This window comes from Ochlerotatus camptorhynchus, unplaced genomic scaffold, assembly GCF_037179485.1.
Source record: "Ochlerotatus camptorhynchus isolate MF236.1 unplaced genomic scaffold, CSIRO-AGI_Acam_v1.1 ptg000077l, whole genome shotgun sequence".
NCBI classification, from domain to species: Eukaryota; Metazoa; Arthropoda; class Insecta; order Diptera; family Culicidae; genus Ochlerotatus; species Ochlerotatus camptorhynchus.
The window spans coordinates 9,911,747-9,934,633 of record NW_027040567.1 but is presented as its reverse complement, the minus strand read 5'-3'; the positions used below and the strand labels follow the sequence as shown (position 1 = coordinate 9,934,633).

At 39.0% G+C, this 22,887-nt stretch overlaps 1 protein-coding gene across 1 annotated transcript in view; it reads right to left on the bottom strand.

Moving 5' to 3' along the window:
- Positions 1 to 6,560, bottom strand: part of slif (slimfast) — a 52,122-nt gene extending 45,562 nt beyond the window's left edge. Inside the window, exon 1 of the mRNA XM_065217530.1 lies at positions 6,296 to 6,560. The gene's annotated coding sequence lies outside the window, so the exon portion shown is untranslated. The remainder of the gene's footprint in view (positions 1 to 6,295) is intronic.
- Between the last annotated feature and the right edge of the window lie 16,327 nt (positions 6,561 to 22,887).

The following is a 22,887-nucleotide window of genomic DNA, read 5'->3' as shown; positions in this document are numbered from 1 at the left end:
GAGATATTACCGGAGGAGTGGATGGAAGTTGTCGTATGCCCAATCTACAAAAAGGGCGACAAGTTGGATTGCTGCAACTACCGCGCGATCACACTGCTGAGCGCCGCCTACAAGGTACTCTCCCAAATTCTATGCCGCCGTCTGTCACCATAAGCAAGACAGTTCGTGAGGCAATACCAGGCGGGATTCATGGGTGCCCGCGCTACCACGGACCAAATTTTCGCGATTCGACAGGTTCTGCAGAAATGCCGCGAATACAACGTGCCCACACATCATTTGTTCATCGATTTCAAATCCGCATACGACACAATCGATCGCGATCAGCTATGGCAGATTATGCACGAGTACGGATTTCCGGATAAACTGACGCGATTGGTCAAGGCGACGATGGATCGAGTGATGTGCGTTGTTCGAGTATCGGGGACACTCTCGAGTCCCTTTGAATCTCGAAGGGGGTTACGGCAGGGTGATGGACTTTCGTGTCTGCTGTTCAACATCGCGTTAGAAGGTGTGATCAGAAGAGCTGGGATAGACACGAGTGGCACGATATTCAGGAAGTCCATCCAGCTCCTTGGTTTCGCCGATGACATTGACATTATGGCACGGAACTTTGAGATGATGGCGGAAACGTACATCAGACTGAAGGCTGAAGCTAGACGGATTGGACTTGCCATCAACGCATCAAAGACAAAATACATGAAAGCAAGAGGTTCTAGGGAAGACAATGTTAGCCTCCCACCCCGAGTTCAGATTGACGGTGACGAAATCGAGGTGGTCGATGAGTTCGTGTATTTGGGCTCACTGGTGACCGCCGAGAATGATACCAGCAGAGAAATTCAAAGACGCATTATGGCAGGGAATCGTGCCTACTTTGGACTCCGGAGGACGCTCCGGTCGAATAAAATTCGCCGCCGCACGAAGTTGACTGTCTACAAGACGCTGATTAGACCGGTGGTCCTTTACGGCCACGAGACCTGGACTATGCTCGTGGAGGACCAACGTGCCCTTGGTGTTTTCGAACGGAAGGTGTTGCGTACCATCTACGGTGGAGTGCAGATGGATGACGGAACGTGGAGGAGGCGAATGAACCACGAATTGCACCAGCTGCTGGGAGAACCATCCATCGTCCACATTGCAAAAAATGGGCGACTACGGTGGGCTGGGCACGTCGTAAGAATGCCGCACGACGACCCAGTGAAAATGGTTCTAGAAAGCGACCCAACAGGAACAAGAAGAAGATACGCGCAGCGGGCAAGGTGGATCGACCAAGTAGAAGGTGACCTGCGGACCCTTCGCAGACTACGAGGGTGGCGAACTGTGGCCATGGATCGAGTAGAGTGGAGACGACTTCTTCGGACAGCAGAGGACAACAAGGCCTTAGCCTGATTGCAGCAGCAGCAGCAGCAATAATAACATTCCGTTTGATGCTAAACTGCGCTAGATTAAGAAAGACTAAGTGCGGGTTGTGCTTAATAGGCCGGAAATGGGGTAGTTAACCCTATTTTTGTGATTTTGAAATCCTTTCTTTTTCAGAAGCTGATTGTTCTTATCCATTTTCCCTATATTTTAATAATACGCTCCACCATAATGCTACAGGATATCTACAAAATATTCTACCTGTCTGGGCTGATAGTGGGTATGTTATGTATATTGTATTACAAATGGTCGAAAGACAAAACGTCGAATGACAAAACGTCGAGTGACAAATCGTCGAATGACAAAACTTCAAACGGAGGACCTTTTGTCCTTTCGATCTTTTGTCATTCGACGTTTTGGTTCGAAGGTACAAATGGTTGAATGGACAAAAGGTCGAATGATTAAAATGGGGAAAAAAGGTCGAATGGACAAATTAAATGATGATTAAAGGGGTCGAATGGACAAAAGGTCGAATAATGAGAGTGAGGATAAAAAGTCGAATGGACAAATGGTCGAATGGATAAATGGACGTATGGACAAAAGGTCAAATGATGAGAAAGGGGACTAAATAGAAGTCAAATGGACAAATGGTTGACTTGATAAAAATGGTTGAATGGACAAAAAGTCGAATGCCTGAATGGGACGAAGAATGCACAAAATTGTATGTAGAAAATTCTGATGCTTTCAAAGCTTTTAGTAGACACAAAACCTTCACATACCTTGAGGAATATTCAAATCTTAAGACAAAGCTGAAACAATTAGTCAAAGCAAAAAAACACGGTTATTGGCGCAGTTTCGTCGAGGGACTCTCACGACAAACAGAAATGAACACCTTGTGGAGGGTGGCTCGCAACATGCGTAACCATTCATCTTCTAATGAGAGTGAAGAATACTCCAACCGATGGATATTCGATTTCGCTAAAAAGGTCTGTCCGGACTCAGTTCTAGCACAACACATTCTTCGAGAAGCGTATCCGAGCGACGGCTCTCTGGATAGAGCATTCACAATGCTGGAATTGTCTATGGCTCTTCTTTCAACGAACAACTCATCACCGGGAAGCGATATGATTAAATTCAATCTTCTGAAAAATCTCCCAGATATCGCTAAAAGACGCTTGCTAGACTTATTCAATTCCTTGCTAGAAAACAACATTATACCACCTGAATGGAGACAGGTCAAAGTAATACGTAATAGCAATTCGAAAACCTGGCAAACCAGCGTCTGGCCATAACTCATACCGTCCGATTGCGATGCTTTCGTGCATTAGGAAATTGTTGGAGGAAATGATCCTTCGGAGACTCGATCAGTGGGTCGAAACAAATAACTTGCTATCAAATACACAGTTTGGGTTCCGCAAGAGCAAAGGAACAAACGATTGTCTAGCGCTGCTTTTTACAGATATTCAAATGGCATTTGCGCACAAGGAGCAATTGGCTTCAGTATTCTTGGATATTAAGGGGGCTTTTGATTCAGTTTCCATTGAAATTCTGCCCGACAATCTGCACAGATGTGGACTTTCCGGAATTTTAAATAATTTCTTGTACAATTTTTTGGTCAGAAAAGCAAATGAACTTTTCCCTTGGACAACTGACAACTTCCAGAATTAGCTACATGGGTCTGCCCCAAGGCTCATGTCTCAGTCCTCTTCTAACTTTTATGTCAAAGATATCGACAACTGTTTGGCAGAACAATGCACGCTAAGACAACTTGCAGATGACGGTGTGGTTTCCTTAAGAGGTGCCACATGGACTTGCAAGGACCATTGCAAAGTTCCTTAGTTAACTTGTCTTCTTGGGCTAGGTATCTAGGGATCGAATTTTCGCCGCAGAAAACTGAACTGGTAGTGTTTACACGAAAGCAGTACCCAGTCCAGATGCAGCTTAATCTTTTGGGCAGAAACATTACTCAATCATTGCTTTTCAAATACCTTGGGGTCTGGTTTGATTCAAAGTGCACCTGGAATACCCATATTACGTATTTGAAGCAAAAATGTCAACAGTGGATCAACTTTCTCCGTTCAATTTGTGGCACATGGTGGCACGCTCATCCGGAAGACCTCATAACGCTTTTCAAAAATTCTCTCTGTTCTAGAGTACGGCTCTCTCTGCTTTCTCTCGGCAAGAAAATGTCGAACTCCAGACGAATCTAGAACCACACCACCGTTCATACTGGCTTCATCGCTCTGATGAGACAACGAAAACCTAACCCCAAGCTCCTCCCCTTTTCCTATCCTTCGTCAATGTACCCCTCTAACCTCGGATAAGCCGCGAGTATTCGGCCCAACTTCTACTAGAATTTTGTTACTTACTAGAATTTTGTTACAAACAGAGCACAATGAATTATCGGCTCCGTAAAGCTAACGCGATTGAGTTGTAAGGCTAAACGAACTAAAAAAAAGTCGAATGGATAAAAGGTCGAATGATGAAAATATCGAATGGACTAAAGGTCGAATGATGAGAAGGGGACAAAAGGTTGCATGGGCAAAAGATCAAAAGGGCAAAAGGTCGAATGGAAAAGGTTGAATTATTAAAATAGGAACAAACAGATGAACTATTCAAAGAGGGACAAAACAAAAAGATTCAATGGACAAACCGTCGAATGACTCCTAATAAGTTCCACCATAATTTTACAGGATATCTACAAAATCTACTTCCTATCTCAGGGCTGATAGTGGGTATGTGATATAGATTGTATGACAAATGGTATAATAACAAAACGTCGAATAACAAAACATCGAATGACAAAACGGCGAACACTCTGAGAAATCGTCACGTCCGATTTACGTGAAGACATAGGAGGTTTTCGTCCACCCTATTTTTCACGTAACTTTTACCGGAATTGCACGTAGCCGATCAAAACTCAGCTTTTATTATCTACGTAGTTATTCAGGTAAATAAGACCTGATTTTCACGAACTGCTTACGTGAAATCGGGGTGAATACTACTGGAAAACTGGTAGCTTTTGCGTGATATTCCATTTCGTTTGAAATGTTTTTGACGTAATTTTTACGTGAATTTTGAAAGAAAATAATTGATCTTATATGTAGAAGCAGTCAATATTATGCAATTTCATCGGGCATATATAAATTCCACGTGTTTAAATTGATACTTATATCTACTGAATTTACTGTACCTGAATCTCACGTAAATCTCGGTTCGCGGAAACATAAAAGTCCCAAACACACAAACACAAATGCACTAAATCTGTTAACGTGAATAACCGGTCGATTTCACCAACATTTTTAGTGGCCATGACGTGTAATACAGGTCAAAGTTACTAACGTCACGTAACATTTGAGATTTTCTAAATACAGATCAGTTACGTGATATCTCACGTAAATCGGACATGGGGATTTGTGGGGAGTGAATGACAAAACGTCGAATAACAAAAGGTCAAAAGGACAAAAGTTCGAAAGTGCAAATGGCTAGGATATTTGCTCGTTTTCCAATCCATAGAGTTGCTCAAAATTATTAAAAAGAAAAAAAAAATTCTGAAAATCAATTCACTAAAATGCATATATCTTGAAACAATAAATTATACAATAATTAGTTTATTTGAAATAACGCAAAAATCTGCAAGTCCCCTTTAATTAAGCGTTTATAAATTTTGTTGTTGAAAGTTAAAGTTTGTTTCGGCCAAATTAGTAATCCAAACAGAATAAATCAACTTTATCGACATATATCAATACACAGCCAAAAAAATAATTTTAATATTACATCCAAGAGGATGAACTTCAATCTAGTCGAAAATCTCATTTAATTTTAATGGCCACATAAATAAACAAATGCAGTAAAAACAGCGTAGTGTTAGTCCATGCACTGTATTAATGATAATTTTGTCCTTTTTGGTAAATAATATTACACCATATTTTCCACTTTGATGTGATTTTAAAATTTATTTTTTGCTGTGTACCAAACTGGGACACCTGTATAAAGAGAGAAGGATTAGTAATTTCCATTCAATTCCACTACCTTAATTGCTTACTCATGACAGATACGCGTATTTCGTCTACAATGTGCAGACACTGAAGAAGTCTGCACACTGTAGATGAAATAAGCTTATCTGTCAAGGGTAAGCAATTAAGGTAGTGGAATTTAATCTTACTTTCGAGCCATCTAATCCTTATCTCTTTCTTTATAACGCACACACTTTAAATTGTTTGTTCATTGTAAGCTAGCCTTGAAATATTTCACAATGTGTCCAAAACATCTCCGAGAACGTTTTCCATTTTCCCAAGTCTATACTGCGGCTATTCGCAAAACAGTCGCATGTTAATAGGTAACTCATAGAACACAGAACTGTTATGAGAATAGCGGCAGTATATTAGCCACTTGATGATCTAATGATGTAGATATTAGAATATTTAAGAGAAATATTAATAAAATCGATGACCATTAAAGTCACTTTTTTCCAATCTTCAACGTTGTTCGCATAGGATAGACCCAACGCTAATCAACACACATTGTAGAAATGATTGACAGGGAAAGAATGATGTTATGATATTCAGCCAATTTTACGCACTTAACATAATCACTATTTACAATTGTATTCTATTCAATTATCTGTTTCACTGAATCTTTCAAACGACCATGACAGTCAACAAAATGTTACATACGTCGTTGCAGTTGCTGGTTTACAAACTTTGTTACCGGGCTCTCACTAGCTCCAGTAAACTGAATTTGCATGGACATCTACAGTCAATTGCACCACTTCACATTCCGCAATCAACTAAACCTTGCTCCTAGTTCACTAAAGTTCGGATGCAAAATCATCTAATCATCACATTGAACACCTCCCAATGAGAAGTCCAAATTCACCACTCAACTACACCTCACTATAACATGGGGAAATTATTCTAATTAATTGTAATCAACTCACTTTTTTTTATCAGCAACCCTTATTATATTTGCCCTTCACCAAACACGGTACACACGTATCAAAACAGATTGAGTAGCAATATCTTTCGCTACTTGACTTAACTCCCACCTCCCGCAGTAGCGCACTTTCAATGAACAACACACACGAAACAGAGCTCCCTTTGCAGCGCACCAAGTCCTCCCTCGATTATTCAAACAATCAAACCGATTCCAAACCGGGCACCGCAGCCGCAGGTAAGCTAGAAGAGCGAAATTTGCGAACGAAAAAAACACCAAACCGCACTAGACCGAGTCTAGATCTAAACTGAACACGTTCGTTTGGAACACTTTGGGCTACACACCGACGACAACCGGCCCGACGACGATGAACCCCTCTGTCCGCTAAAACTCAGACTCGCAACCGCAGCCCCATATCACACAACCGAACGCGCCACAGGTAGGTACCTACCTATATCACCTCTGATGAGCGTTCAACTCTACCAGACATCATCATTTCATCAGCCGGAGCTGGGCCTGCAGGCGAAACGGTAGCCACCTGTGTCTAGTAAAGTAAGTCTAAGTAATCTCACTCCGTGCTAGTAGTTAGATATGGGCATCTCGACGGACGGAGAGTAGACTACCACTTGCATATGGATGTGGTGCGTGGGCATCAATGAATATACGGATAGTCTTCCACTAATAAGACCGGCAAGGTAGGACACAAATACCGGCAATCATTGAGCGTTGCGCGCGACGTGACGATATACTGACGTATGATGATGATGATGACCATCATCATGAACAGAATTGCGATCATCATCTTTGGAGTCGCGAATTGGATATGTAGGTAGGTACGAGAGTGCGTGTTGTCATCGGCTGTTGGTTTTCCCACAGATGGAGTAGAGCAATGAAAGGCCTGCTTTGATGGTTGGGTGGAGTTCAACGAGTCGAGTGTTTTTATTTGTGGATCAAAATGGAATAGAGTTGCGGAATTTATGCTCGACTTTCAATTCCATTTTATGTTAACTAACTCAAAAAGTTTTTTTTTTCTGTAAAGATCCTGCAATTTCGTTGAAGTTTAAACTACCCTGAGGATATCTGACCTTTCCTGATATTCTCGAAGCTACCCTGAAGTTCTCGCAATTCTCCTGAAGTTCTTGGTACTGCCCTGAAATTAATTGAAATAAAGGGTGTCCACGATGAAATTGCCACACACAAAATTGATTCGCAAAATTCGAGTTTTCATCCGATTGCCATCAAATTTTCAGGGATTGAGAAATAACTATTAAACTTCATTTTACCATTTTACTCGTATTTTATTTACAGTCCATACGCAAATGCCCGCACCTTGGCCTTAACCCCGGCCATAAGATTCTGCACAACCTGTGAATCAACCGTTTTTTGCATGTAAACCCATACTTTCTTCAGTTCCTCGACTGTCTTCACTACCTTAGGTCGTTTAAGAAGGTGCTGCTTCATAATCGCCCAGTACTTCTCGATGGGGCGGAGCTCCGGAGTGTTGGGAGGGTTGAACATTTTCGGCACGAAATTGACCTTATTGTCCGCATACCACTTCAGCACGTCCTTGGAGTAGTGGCATGAGGCCAAATCCGGCCAGAAGATTGTTGGGACGTTGTGGGCCTTCAGGAGAGGAAGCAGCCGCTTCTGGAGGCACTCTTTTATGTACACCTGTCCGTTCATCGTGTCCTGGGTCACGAAAGGTGCACTCCGCTTCCCGCACGTGCAGATGGCTTGCCAAACCAGGAATTTCTTCGCAAATTTGGACATCTTCTGAGTGCGGACATGCTCCGGAACGCTGAACTTATCCTTGGCCGTGAAAAACAGGTTGCCGGGGATCTGTTTGAAGTCGGTCTTCACATATGTTTCGTCTTCCATGATGCAGCATTCAACTTTCGTCAGCATGTTGAGGTACAACTTCCTGGCACGGGTTTTGGCGGACTTGTTCTGCTTCTCGTCGCGATTAGGGGCCTTTTGTACCTTGAACGTTCGAAGCCCAGCCTTAGTTTTGGCCTTCTGGACAAAACTTCGGCTTAGGTTCAGCTTCTTAGCCACATCCCTAACGGAAGCGTTCGGATTTCGGTTGAAGGTCCCAACTACGCGGTTGTGATTTTTGGTGTTGTACGGAATACTTTTTCCTTCACTTCTGGGCTTCCGATCGGTGGTCAACCGTTCCTCGAACCGCTTAATCACTCGCGACACCGTGGAATTCGCGATTCCCAACGTTTTAGCAATGGAACGATGCGAGAGATCCTTGTTCTCGTGATGAATGCGCAAGATTTTATCACGCATGAGCTGTTCTTTCGACTCCATTTCCGCGAGTTTTGATCACAGGACTTTAAAACTTGCAGGATGTAAATAATGCACTATGAACTAAATCCACCCAAATTTTCATTAAATTCTACCCAACGGTTAAAAAGTTAGAGCAATTTCATAGTGTGGCAATTTCATCGTGGACACCCTTTATCCTTTAATATATTGACTTCCCTGAAAATCGCTGGAATTCTGTTAAGTTCCCAATATATCACTCGAAAGGAAGAGAAAGTACTCCGTTTGAAAAATTAATTTAAATTTCTGCGAGATATAGCGCACATAAAATCAACGCTAGATTTGGCATAAATTTACTCGATATTTCGCAATATCGCTTAAATTAGTAATATTTTATGCAAGCTTGTAAACGATTTCCTTGTTTATGCCAACTGTAGCTCAAAATTACACGAGGAGAGATTTTACGCGATAGTTAAAATTCACATTTTTTTTCTGTGTAGACCATCTTTACAGCAAAAAAATTGGATGGCAAGGTAGGTCGAAAAATCATTCCTTACCGAGGAATGGGTTCTTTCAGGGACCAGAAGTTCCCGAAGAAATGTGCTCAACTTTTTGGCTCAGCTTCGTAAAGTATCTCAAAATGTTGATGGCGTTCATGGTGGTGTACTGAATTTATCTAAACGAATAATCACAGAGCTTTAAGCTTGTCGGGAAGTCCAGACGTTCCGGAAGTTATTAGGACTGCCTTAGTTCTTAGAACAGCTATAAAATTTCCACAATTTTCCACAAGTTCTAGGACTAGAAATTCATAAAAGTTCCTGTAGTTTCACTGAAGCTGTTTAAACCACCTTGAAGTTCTTAAAGCTTCCCTGAAATGCCCGAAATTTTTCAGAAGTTTCCTTACTATCGCACAATTTATTAATACCGCGGAACTTCGTTAAAGTTTCTACATTATTTGCGGACCACCCTGAAGTTCTGTATTCTTCCCAGAACTTTGAAACTAAAGTTCTACCCGATAACAACTCAGCAGCACGAGACTCCTCGAACTGTGTCTCAGAGTTACCGCACTATACTTGGAAAACTGGAGGGGCTACGCGAACTAAAAGGCACACAAGTTTTCAAATTAACTGAAACACAGAGCGGATCAACTTAAACGCTGTATTTCTCCAAATTAACTATGTACTATGGTGTGGATTATTTGGTGTGGTCGATTTTCTGGCACATATTTACCAATGACGGCGATGGCGACTACGACGGTTGCAGTCCAGTGAGCGCTTGCTGCGATTCCGGAACGATTCCGTCGATGGTGGACGATGGTAGGGCAGATCTTGTCGGCAAGATGGCGATACCAAGGACTTGCTGAGATTTCGGAACCATTCCTGCAAGGCTGACCTTGTCGGAAGGATGGCCTTACCACTGACTATAATTAAAATTAGATTAAAAATGCAAATTATCCATTCTGCAATATTCAGAAGTTAGAAGTTATACTAGATTTGTGTTCGGTGAAAAAGAATCTGGTGTTAAAAAGTCATCAAAAGTTATGATTTACGAAAACACTGCATATTTTTTTGCGAAATAGCTAAAAATCCGCCCGAATGTAGGCAATCATCATCAGTTTTTTTTTTAATATAAATTAATCATGTTTATGATACGAAATCGTTCATTTTAACAAAATCTGATTTAAGATTCGGATTCAGCTTCCCAAAATGAAGTAAAATAAGTAATTTCACCGAACATAGCACCAGCATAAATGCTGATGCTGATAGGCAAGGTTGCAAATCAAGCTGAGCATTGCATTAGGTCCTAAGTAACACTGACAGATTCTCTTCGTCGACTTTCTCTTTGCATCCCCACGGTCATGTAAAGACATTCCCATGTATTTTCAGCACACAGATCGATAAAAGAAGTTTTTGTCTAGCATTTAATACGACAAACACAACAAGAAACGGTTATATCCTCAAGTTATTAAGGAAAGAGAACGTCGACGAAGAGATTCGATTAATGTTACTTAGGACCTAATGCAATGTTCAGCTTGAAACACTCATTCAAGCTAAAACATGTTTTTCGGAATAACAAAACCAAAAGATGGCATGATCACCAAGGGGGGGAGGTGGCTGTCAAATACGAACAATCGTCGCCTACCTCGCATAACTGGTTCCAAACGTAAACAAGCCATAAGAAACCTACAGCGTTTGTTTACGTTTGGAACCAGTTTCATACAAGATGATCAGTAGGCTGATTTGACAGCACGTCCCCCCCAGATGATCACATGTTTTATAGAGATTGCTGACGTTTATCGTACGTAGTGTGCGTCACGTATACGTATACGCAAAATGTTTTCATCGGGAAAAAAAACTTCATTGCGGAAAATTTTCCCGATGAAAACAAATCACTTACACAATCATACTTTAGCAATCTCTATGTAAGAGGGGTTACAAAGTATGTGTTTGTCACATAAAATTTGACAGATACGCGTATTTCGTCTACTACTTGCAGACTTCATCAGTGTCAAGTACTCAACACTCAAGTGGTGTTGAGTACTTGACACTGATGAAGTCTGCAAGTAGTAGACGAAATACGCGTATTTGTCAAAAGCAGCTGGATGGCATCCCTATCTTGTTTGCCTTGCCTCGAAAAGAGTTAACATCGCTGCGGGCCCGCGAATCGTGGGCCCCACTGACAGCTCATAATTTGTAAACAAATAGAAGATTCAATCCAGAATTTCAAAAAAGGCGTGACTGATATTATGGATATACTTAATATGTTTGCTTACATTTTGTGAAAATAAACTTAGGACTCATAAAATATTATTTTCTGATTTTCTACCACGAAGTCAACCATTTATATGGCATAAAAGGGAAAATAATTTCATTTGATAAAAATAAGACAATTCAGTCACGCCATTTTTGCAGTTCACACTGGAATTGTGACGTTTCAGATGTTGGTTTCAATAACATGGCGGCATGCCACCCAGCTGGTCAAAAGATAAGCAATTATAACGGAATTTAAAGGAAATAAACCAACACACTCAAAGCTCTTCATAAAGGGATTCCGTTAAGAGGTTCGACAAATTTAGAAAACATAAAACCTGTCAATTTTGTTTTCTATGAGTCAGAATCAGCGATTTGCTGATCGCTGAGTAAGTGAGTGAGTGAATGAGTGAAAAATCGCTGATTGTGACTCTCATGAAGTGAAATAAACAGGATTAATGTGTCATTCTTTGTAACCTCTTCTTGTATCTTACCAATACAAAATATGATCATAGCATCTAATTATTTCATAATTCAGAAAAAAAACATTGTTTTAGCTGAAATGAGTATTTGCAACCTTGTGACAGGATGTTTAGGAACAGCTAAAAGTTGCACATTTAATAACATTAACTAAATGGAACATTTAGATTGATATAATGCATCGGTTGCTAGGGGAAACGTTTCAAAAGTACTATTTAAACTACCGAATGAAATACTAAACAAATTATCTAATAACAACCCAAGTAACAATTTCCAGTTGAAGAAACGCTTTCGTTTTGATTTTGTTCAGCTGCATGTTGAATAATAATTGCACAATGTGTTCACCACAACTTTTATAAAACCCTTGTTTACACTGGTTTGGAGAACCTATACAACTGCAACACAAAGGTGTTGTCTAACGTATTCAGTAAAACGTTTACCCAAAATCAATTTCTTGTTGAAGAAACGCTTCCATTGTGATTTTATTCAACTGCATGCTGAATAATAACTGCACAATTTGTTTATTACAACTTTTGTAAAACTCTTGTTTACACTGGTTTGGAGAACCTGTTCAACTACAGCATTATATGTATACGCGGTATAGGAGTAGAAGCAACTTTTATACAACGTTTATAGATACATATTTAAACTCAAGCTTTATTATTTTGGTGAAAACTCTTATACAACGTTTGTAGACACTTCTTGACAGCTGCTTCGAAATGTATTAGAGATTGAACCTGAGAGCAAGGTTGCAAAGACTCATTTCAGCTAAAATAATGTTTTTCGGAATAATAAAACCAAAAGATGGTATGATGGCATGTTTAACTTGTAACTTACAAGAAGAGGTTACAAAGTATGCGTTGGAAACATAAAACCTGTAAATTTTGCTTTCTATGAGTCACAATCAGCGATTTGCTGATCGCTGAGTGAGTGAGTGAGTGAGTGAGTGAGTTTGTGAAAAATCGCTGATTTTAACTCTCATGAAGTGAAATAAACAGGTTTAATATGTCAAACACATTCTTTGCAACCTCTTCTTGTATCCTACCAATTCAAAATTTGATCATGGCATCTAATTATTTCATAATTTAGAAAAACATTGTTTTAGCTGAAATGAGTCTTTGCAACCTTGCCTGAGAGGCATTTGTTACTCTCTTTTATGACTCCTAAATAATCACTATACAGCAAGCGGTGAAAAGCGTTTATAGCACTTTTTAATGACTCCTTAATAACCGTTGTGTAAGTACTCACAATATCCACAGATTAAAATTAGTTTAACAATTGTCGTGGTACGCCAAAATAATTGCTTGTACAGTTTTTATTAATTTAATTTATTTGTGCACATTGAAAAAATATGTAACTACCCAACAAACAATTTGAGTTGATCAACAGCTGAATAAGCTATTTTTTAGCTGAAGAAGCTTGGGTTTGCCTGAATAAGCTCTTATTCAACATTCAATGTTTGTTGGGTATGCCATAATTCACATTCTGTGATCATGGAGGAAGTAGTAACAAGCATCTGTTTAATCTTTGATTGATATTCTTTCAATTAATCTCTCTAATCATTAATTGAGAGAATTGATCTAGAAATGTTATCGTTGATTATATGATATATGTCTTAAATTAATGTTTGCATTTATTAGTAACACCTAACTCCACCAAGGGTTTCTCGAAGCAAGATTCGAACTCATGATCCCGGATTGCCAGCCGCTTCTGTTTCCATCTGCTCTATTCTTGAATACATATTTTGATCATATGAGAGAAGTATATGAAGCTCATCTTGAGTGACTTCTCTTGCAGTCGAATAATCATTGCCTTATGGTCATATAAACGTGCCTATCACTTGTGCTATTTTTAGCAACAAAATTGTGGTTGGTGGTTGGTCGAACGTAAACAATCATTTAAGAGTGCTCCAAGCAGTTTTTGAAGCTTTTAACAAAATGGCAATACAACTACATTCTTGTACAACTCTGGAAGCTATTATTCAACGTTTGATCAACTCAGGTGTTTTATAAGAGCTCTCAATTGTTTGTTGGGAATATCATGAAAAAGTAAAATTGAGCGATGTAGTGATAAACTTCACCTCTATGATCAACTTCACCCCGTTTTACGGTACCTACTTATATTTCATGTGTGCTAGAATTTGAAAATTTATATCAAATCATAAGAAACCCCCAATAAAAAAAAAATAAACCAGAGACCCCAAAGGTGGTTAAGACGGACCTGGACTACAGCGAGATGGCGGTTGGACTATAGCACGGCTACCGTTCGTCACCTGTAGTACGATGGCGGGGTGGTGATAAGCTGGTATAGCTGTTTGTGGAGATGGTTCCGATGCACATACACTTCCTTCTGACGAAGGCGGCCGACGACGGCAGGGCCACCCTCTGTCGAACCAGGAAGGCAAATTCTCCTTTACTTTTAGGGCCTTCAGCCCTAGAATGATGTCCTCCTTGGTAATGATGACCCGAGGTCAGAAGAACGATAGTCCTTTACATTTAGGTATAAGGCAACTAAAACGTCACCTAGACCGTACCCGAGCAAAGCTGGAGATCAAATTGAAATCAAAATTTGCTGTTATGATGTAACTTATTTTGAATACTTCAGTTTATCTCATTTTGGTTGACTTAATGGTAACCACAGCAAAAATGTGAACAGCATTTATACTATTGAATCAAACGGAAAACGAGTCCTGCTTTCAATTAAATCAATTTGATTATTGATTTTGCATTTATAATATTTAACTGAATGCGGGCCTGGACTTGAGACTTGAGTTCACATCACACCCCTAACAAGTCACGAGTGACATAAAATATAAAAAAAAGTAGAAGGGTCTGTGCCTAGGGGCACGAATGGAAGCTTGACGTAGGACCGCTAGTGGACGAACAAATATGAACATTTAGTTCTTTTAATTGATCAATCATCAATTATCTTAACTCTTTCCTTTTTTATTTGTAAGCGTATAAAATTTGTAGTATTTATTTCAAAGAGAAAGTTGATGAAGAGAATCCAAGGGACTGTCAACTTGAGTATTTTTGATTCATCTACCCGACTTTAAAAGGTAAATTTTGAATTTTTTGTTATTTATAAATTTTTAAGTTTTGTGCATTATGGTATTAAAGAGTATTCAATTAACCCCTCACAGGATTTCCTTCCGAATTATATGAATGGGGCGGGGTGGAAAGTATCGTTTGTGCAGAATATGTCAAAAAGGAGGGACTTCGAGAGATTGAACTCGTGAGAGCTAATTTTCTCACAAATTTGATTTTATTGGTTTTCTGGGTACTGAATATACAACCAAAGCGAATTATTCCCACTTCTCTCAAATTTTATAACACTTCCTACCAGCGTGTTCTGGAAAATGGTCGGACGATGATTAATCTCACCAATACATTCGGGCCTACAATTCCACACCTTCTATAGAGACCAGGTTGAGCCTTGATAGCTAGCTGTTTGTGGGAACTGATGACCTTGACCAATGTCCAAATAATACTTTTTAACAAATTTTTGGTGGCCCTGAAAAGGACCGTTTTGTAGTGTTGGTTGAGTAATTCTGAGCTGGGTGTTCAACACGGATGAGGTTGTCGAGTTGTATGTCGTTTGGAGCGAGGGTGACACGCATGGAATAGATGACCGACCTGCAGCGACTCACGAAGAGCTACTGATTCCGATCCATAGCATAGCGGTGCAGCTTCTTCCTCCTTTGATGGTTGCTTTTGTGGGCTCTACAGCTCGCTGCTTGCAGGCAGCCTTTCGTTATTACTGGAGAACAATTTTCAACGCCACACGCCGAAAGCACTGCTACTGCTGCTACTAATTTCGACGACCGAACACCACCACACAGTGGTGTGGTCGTTGGGAGCGTGTGGTTCTGAGTATGGCGATGAGTGTGCAAAATATTACGCAATTCCATCCTCCCTATGCGCACGCGCCCGAGGATCGGAGGCGAATGCCACTTCGACTGGTTTCGTCTACTTACTATGGGGCGACCCCGGCGTAGTGGTTAGCATCCATACCTCTCACGCCAAAGTCACGAGTTCAAATCTCACCCCCGGACAAGTCACGAATGACCCAAGAGCGTTAAAGTGACTATAATAATAATAAAAAAAAAATGTCTACTTACTACTCTCTGATGACTGTGCTGGAGAAGCAGCATATGCATGTAGGTAATTGGTGGATTTGTTAGTTAATTCGGCGCATTCGGACAATGCTGGACATTTACCAGTTTTTCAATAGTTTCTTGTTGAAAATCAACATTCGGAAGCATTGTTATCGATGCGTAGCCATATTTCTGATCGATTGGTGATAAAATTATTGAAATTGGACCAGGGGCAGATGAGGTATTAACGTTCAAAATCTTTCTTAATTTCTTACATGTTCCATTTTCGGTTTTCACAAAGTGTACCTCCATATAGAAATCAAAGACGTAGTCCTACGTCAAAAAACAAATAAACAATAATCGTTAGTTCAACGACACATTAACAAATTTTCAATAAGAAGTTAATAGAAAAAGTAAAATTGCATTCATTTGAAAAACTCCAGCCTCTGGCTGAAATCCTCTATAATAAAAAAAATAAATAATAAAACTCTTGACTGGAGAATGAGAGCACAATATGATATCAGACTTATGTTGCGAAAATTGAATTCAAAATGAGTTTTTATTATGATAGGAACTGCAAACTTTAATATCTATTTGATTGAAAGAAAAAGTCCTGAATCGGCGGAATTGGTAAATCACCATTTCACCTTGATTCACCACTCGCACTTGGTATTCTGTTAAAATTATACTACACAGACACTTTCGGAAAACTTCGAGATTAGGACGTAATTGCTTTTGAAAACAAACACGTCATATGCCGATTTCTCGTGAATTAAAGCTCAATTTAAAAAAAAAACTAACAACACGAACAGGTAGATGAATAATTCTTCTATCATTTGGTATAGTTTGTTTGCGAGATTGTTCTTTTATTCACGAGAAATCGGCGATTGACGTGTTTATTTACAAAAGCAATTACGCATAAATCTCAAAGTTCTACAACCACCCTGAAGTTTTCAGAACTTTCCCGATACTCTCTAAATTTCCCTAAAGTTCTTTGAACAAACCTGAAATTTTCTGAAGTTTCTCAAATTTCTTGAAAAGTTCCTTACCTTTTCTGGATGCTTATCCAACAGATATTTTCCTGAAATTCGCAGAACTGCACTGAATTTTTTGGAACTATACCCTTAAGGATATTTAAACTTTCCGAAAGTTCTACACTTTCCGCAAGTTCTAAGCTTTCCTGAAGTTTTTGAAAAATCTCTGAATATTTCGGACTTTATCAAAGTTCTTGGAACGTTTAGAAATTAATCTGAAAAGTTACGGAAGTTGTAAAGTGTTGCAATAATTATCGAGTCACCCTTTGATAAGAACAAGGGTATGCTTAGGAGATTTTGCAGGTCATTCCAGAATTGAAGCCCTCTGTGAGTTCCAAGACTGGTTGGTATGGCTTTTGATGCAAGTTCAGCTCGCTTCCGATGGCATGGAATAGGCAGTAAATTTCATGACTTTTGAGACAGTTTCAGAAATCTTTTGATGGCTTGAATATTCCGAATTTCTTTTTTTACTCACTTGTATCCTGCACACCCCTAGTGGTGCATAGGGCCAACGTGAAAGATTTCCATCCTGGGTGGCTGTTCGCTTTTGCCTTGACCAGATTCCTGTGTCCTTGTTGAGGCTCCGCCGCCATGAGCCCTGGGTCTGCCTCTGCTGCGATGTCCTGCCGGGTTTCAAGTTCCGATTCAGCACTTGCTAGCAGATTTCGGCTCCACTCCTTCGTAGTGTGTTGCCGACCCTCCTTCACCTACGTTCTCAAATTTCTGTTGATATCGGTTTCTGATGACATTGACGATGGAACTCAGCGTTCAAGATCTAGTTGTGAGGCCGCCAAGCACGAATTATATACAGCAGGCATTGGTTGATGAAGGCCTACAGTTTTTGAGTGTTCTCTGCTGATACACACAACGTCTCGCAGGCGTATAACAACACAGATTTCACGTTTGAATTGAAGATGCGAAGTTTGGCACGTTGACCTTTCTGGTTAGATCTCCATACATTAGCATTATTGACCGCCCACGGTTGCTACTCTGTTATTACCAGATCAGCTGCAATTACACAGAGAACCAACAGATGATGTTTGGGACTAACATTCATCCTCAATGTGTAAAAACTGAAGATCTAATATTTAGCAATACCAGCGCCGGCCGTGTCCGAATGCAGGTCCAATAGGGAATGGGAAGGAATGTGTTGACGTGATACTCGCTGTGAAGGAAACCGAGAAATCCTCTGCGCTTCCACGAGAAATCACTGGGATGTTGGATGTGGGGAAAGGTTTGCAGCAGCCGGGATCGTTTTTGGTAAACTAATGCTGATTGTAGTGATTTATAATAGGTACACAAACACAAAAACGGGCGCATACACACGCACACACACTCGCACTCGTGAGTATAAACAGAATATAAAATGATATTAACTTTATTTTAACTTAACTTTAACATAACTTCAACTTAACTTTAACTTAACTTTAACATAACTTCAACTTAACTTTAACTTAACTTTAACTTAACTTTGATTTAACTTTAACTTAACTTTAACTTAACTTTAACTTAACTTTAACTTAACTTTAACTTAACTTTAACTTAACTTTAACTTAACTTTAACTTAACTTTAACCTAACTTTAACTTAACTTTAACTTAACTTTAACTTAGCTTTAACTTAGCTTTAACTTAACTTTAACTTAACTTTAACTTAACTTTAACTTAACTTTAACTTAACTTTAACTTAACTTAAACTTAACTTTAACTTAACTTAAACTTAACTTTAACTTAACTTAAACTTAACTTAAACTTAACTTTAACTTAACTTTAACTTAACTTTAACTTAACTTTAGCCTAACTTTAACTTAACTTTAACTTAACTTTAACTTAGCTTTAACTTAACTTTAACTTAACTTAACTTTAACTTAACTTTAACTTAACTTTAACTTAACTTTAATTTTACTTTAACTTTACTTTAACTTTACATTAACTTTACTTTAACTTCTGTAGGCTAGTTCATCTCTAAGCTGAAAAAGTGAATATTTATAATATAAATGCAAAATTCAATAATATAAATGAAATATTATAATATAATCCTAGAGGTGTTTCATCATCGAAGAGCTGAAAGCAAGCTTAAATAATTAAAATCCATACATCCCGCATGAATGAAAACTGAAAAAAGTGTATTATTATTTTGTAAATCTAATGATGTCATATATTCAAATATTCATCGATCTGAAAATAAACTTATCTTATTTAAAACAATGGATCTAACTTGAGTGAAGACTGAGAAAAACTAATCATTACGTTATAAATCCAAAGATGTTCCGTCATCAACGAACTCAAAAGATGTTTCATCATTGAAGAGCTGAAAATAAATTTTTAAATAATAATATTTCTTCAAGTGTTCGTCGCAGCAAAGCTATGCAAATAAAATGGCGTCCCCGAAAGCTGTTTATAATTTCACTTTAATGATGAATCAATAGTCAGAAAAATCGAGGTTATTTGGACAGTTAACAGTTTTCATGCACTTGTTATCATGCATTACAATGTTTTAGTATTTTCCTGAACGAAGGCTGAAAAAGTGAACCATTATAATATTATTGTAAAAAAATTCCATCATCGAAGAGCTGAAAATAAACTTAAAGATTTAAATCAGTAAATCCAGCCTAAACGGAAGACTCGCGAACACAATAAGCTCCCCCATCATTCATATTCCGAATCTGATTAAATGAGTATTTACAAGTATACAATTAAATATATCAACAAGTAATGTAATTTTCTCTCTGGGAATGGAAAAATAAAATTGCTCTGTCATATAAACGTAGAACATACATTAGAGAAAACCAAACAATGTTACGTTGCTTCTTCCAGTTGTGTTTTGATCCTGTTTTAAATATGTGTCATTGAATATATAATAATAATATAATAGGACCTGGGATTTATTCAAACTCAAACTCCACGGTGGTGCCCTTTACACAAGAATAAGCCTCTGCTACCGATGATCTTTTAAACCTGGAGACAAAAAGGCTACGAAAAAGCGCTTATGCCTTCATTAAATTCTACTCTTAAGCGACGTTAATAAAAAATAATAAGATTCTCTTGAATTGGTCGCGTCGCGTTAGCAACTATGCACGGCCCACACAAATAAAAAAAAATGCATGGACAATTGTCTACGCAGGGGGGGGGGTCAAAAATCCCAAAATCCTGTCTACGTAGTTAATGAACAGCCCCTAAGAGCAATCTTCAACTGGAACGTACTCACCAAATCAATATATCCGGGAGCACATTCCCGATGCTTATTTTCCTCTCGCAAACCCGTCGTCGTCGACGGGAACTCGGTGAGCAGTTTTGTGATACGGAATTTTCCCACAAAAAAACCGCGAATTCACGAATTTCACCACACCCAACTGCGAAACACGTTTAGACGCACTTTTGGTACACTTTCGATATCAATTTTGTACGAAAACACTTATTTTTTTTTGCAAAAATAGTTGCAAGCGAACCAACATCAACACCGATTGTACGGAGCTCTTTCACGCACATTATCACTCGCGATGCCACTAATTTCTCTAAATACGTAAATATTCCATTTAATATTGATTAACTTTATCTTGTAGTAGTCGGTAGAAGGTTAATTATTTGAATGTTTGCCTCCATGATTAATCCACGAAGAGCTGAGATAAACATGAATAATTTATAACGATGAATCCTTCAAATATGTTTTGTTTTTTTTTTCTGAACGGATAGATTATTCTTGTTTTATTTGAATCTCAACATTGGTCGGTCCATGAGGAAATACGCTGTTGAAGTGAACGATAAAATGGTTTAAAATAAAATAGAATTAAATAGAAAATAATCATCTTTAATGTAGAACAACGTTCTCAAATGCTACGCTGTATATATATACTAATGCAAACATTAAAAAAAACACAAAAGTAAAATAAGAAAGGTCTCACCGCATTTTCGGGAACACTGATGCGTCGTATTTTGCTAGTTTCATCCTTATTCTGCATCGTATTATTAAATTGTCACCCCCGCTCATCACTTCCAGAAGCTATGACATCTACGGGATTAACCTCATAGAAATTTGGCATCATCGGCTCATAATAAACCAGAATTATGAGAAACACACGCCGAACCATTGAGCACCAACATAACCGACAGAACGAGATAAAAAAACGCACTAGCCGTCATCGTCATCAAAATCATAGTTTACATTACCACAAATACACTTTTCATTGCTTCGATGTTGTCCGCACCAACATCACCACCAACACAAAACATTTCGGATGGTGTTCACTCTCTCGCTTTTTCTCTTCTACACTACTACAATGAAACGCTCACGTGACGTCCTCCATTCCGCGGATCTGATTTTTTTTTCACAAAATGGATATCAAATTGAGAACCATTTGGAACAAAAAAAACAAGGCCAAAAATCGATGTCACCGTTAACAAGAAGCAAACATTGTACGGGAAGTGCACTACAAAAACCGGCCAAAATTCGTCGAAACTGAAACGTACGCTCCCGTATTCTCTCGAGAGCAAATTAACGGATAGAAAAGAAGAAAAAATATCGCACTCTTTCGCTCTCGCACTGTTCTCCTATATGCATTTAGGTATATGTTTGGATGAGTGTATGGGAACCAAAGCAAAATGGTCACCATTTTCACCACACAATTTTATCGATTGAATTTCACTGATTTTTCACATTTGACGATACACTCAACACTTCTAGTAGATGAAGCATAAAGATTTCATACGAATCGGGCTTTAATTTCATTACATTCTCCAGTAACTATATCACTATCAATAAGTTCTTTAGATAAACAAAATGCACTCCTTTCTGGTTAGATCTCCATACATTCCGTAAACTCGCAAAAGCAGCCCTAGCCTTCTTGATTCGTGAACCTCCTGGTACCGTCGTCTGACGCTATCTGTTGCCAGGATATTGGAAACATTCGACTTTTTACACTGCTTGCCCCGCTACCGTAAAGCTGGAAGGGTAGTCTGTGTTTACATCCAACGATTTGGTCTAGTTGACGTTGATTGTGAGACCCGCCGCAGAGGTGCGTTCAGCTAGGTCCGTGAACTTACTCTGCATATCAGAGCACCGTTGTGCTAATAGCGCAACATCATCAGCCAAATCAAAGTCGTTGAGGTGCTCCATAGTGATAGGCTACCAAAGTAGCCCACGCTTCGGTACACGGCCAATTGCACCTACCATGAGCTCGTCGATTACGATGAGGAACAGTACCGGTGATAGTATACATCCTTGCCTCACACGTGTGACTACCCGGATAGGGTCGGACAAGGCTCCGTTATGCAGGACTCTACATGTGAAAGGCTCGTAACACGCTTCAATGAAGTTGACGATTTTATCTGGGATGCCAGAGAAGAAACGGTTTCCGTTCGGTTACATTTATTTCCATCAGGCCATCGGGTAGTCAGGCAAACTATCCAGTGCCGTCTGCGACTCAGGCTTTTTTGGTATTGCCTTTGCTGTCCCGCTCGTCTGAACCCACCAGAGCTGCCAGGTGGTTTTATAAAAAATCTGTATCCACTCTATTAAAAAATCTGTATTTTCTGTATTGACGATTTTTTTCTTAATTAATCATGTTTTGTTGTTTTACAAATACAGTGCATACAAAATAACCATAAAAAGTGCTTAACCACCTATTTGGGCTATCGTACTAATAATACGGGATATAATTGCGCCATTTGTGATATCGTCCGTACTTATTTATAATTGTGATATGAAGCCGTTTGAAAATGTATGGAGATTTTAGTTTCTATTCATTATCTTCCTGATAAGCAGTTTTAAATGCAAAAAAGTGCACGAGTTCATTACTATTTGATATTTTTAATATAGATGAATACAATTAATTATATCATTTGTGTGGTAGTTACACCGAAAAGTCGAGAGATGTCGCCCCGCCAGTGCTGGTAAAATCATTTTTGCAGTATGGAGAATATCAGAAAATCCGCAATTTCTTACGAAATACATTTTCAATGCAAGTAAAATGT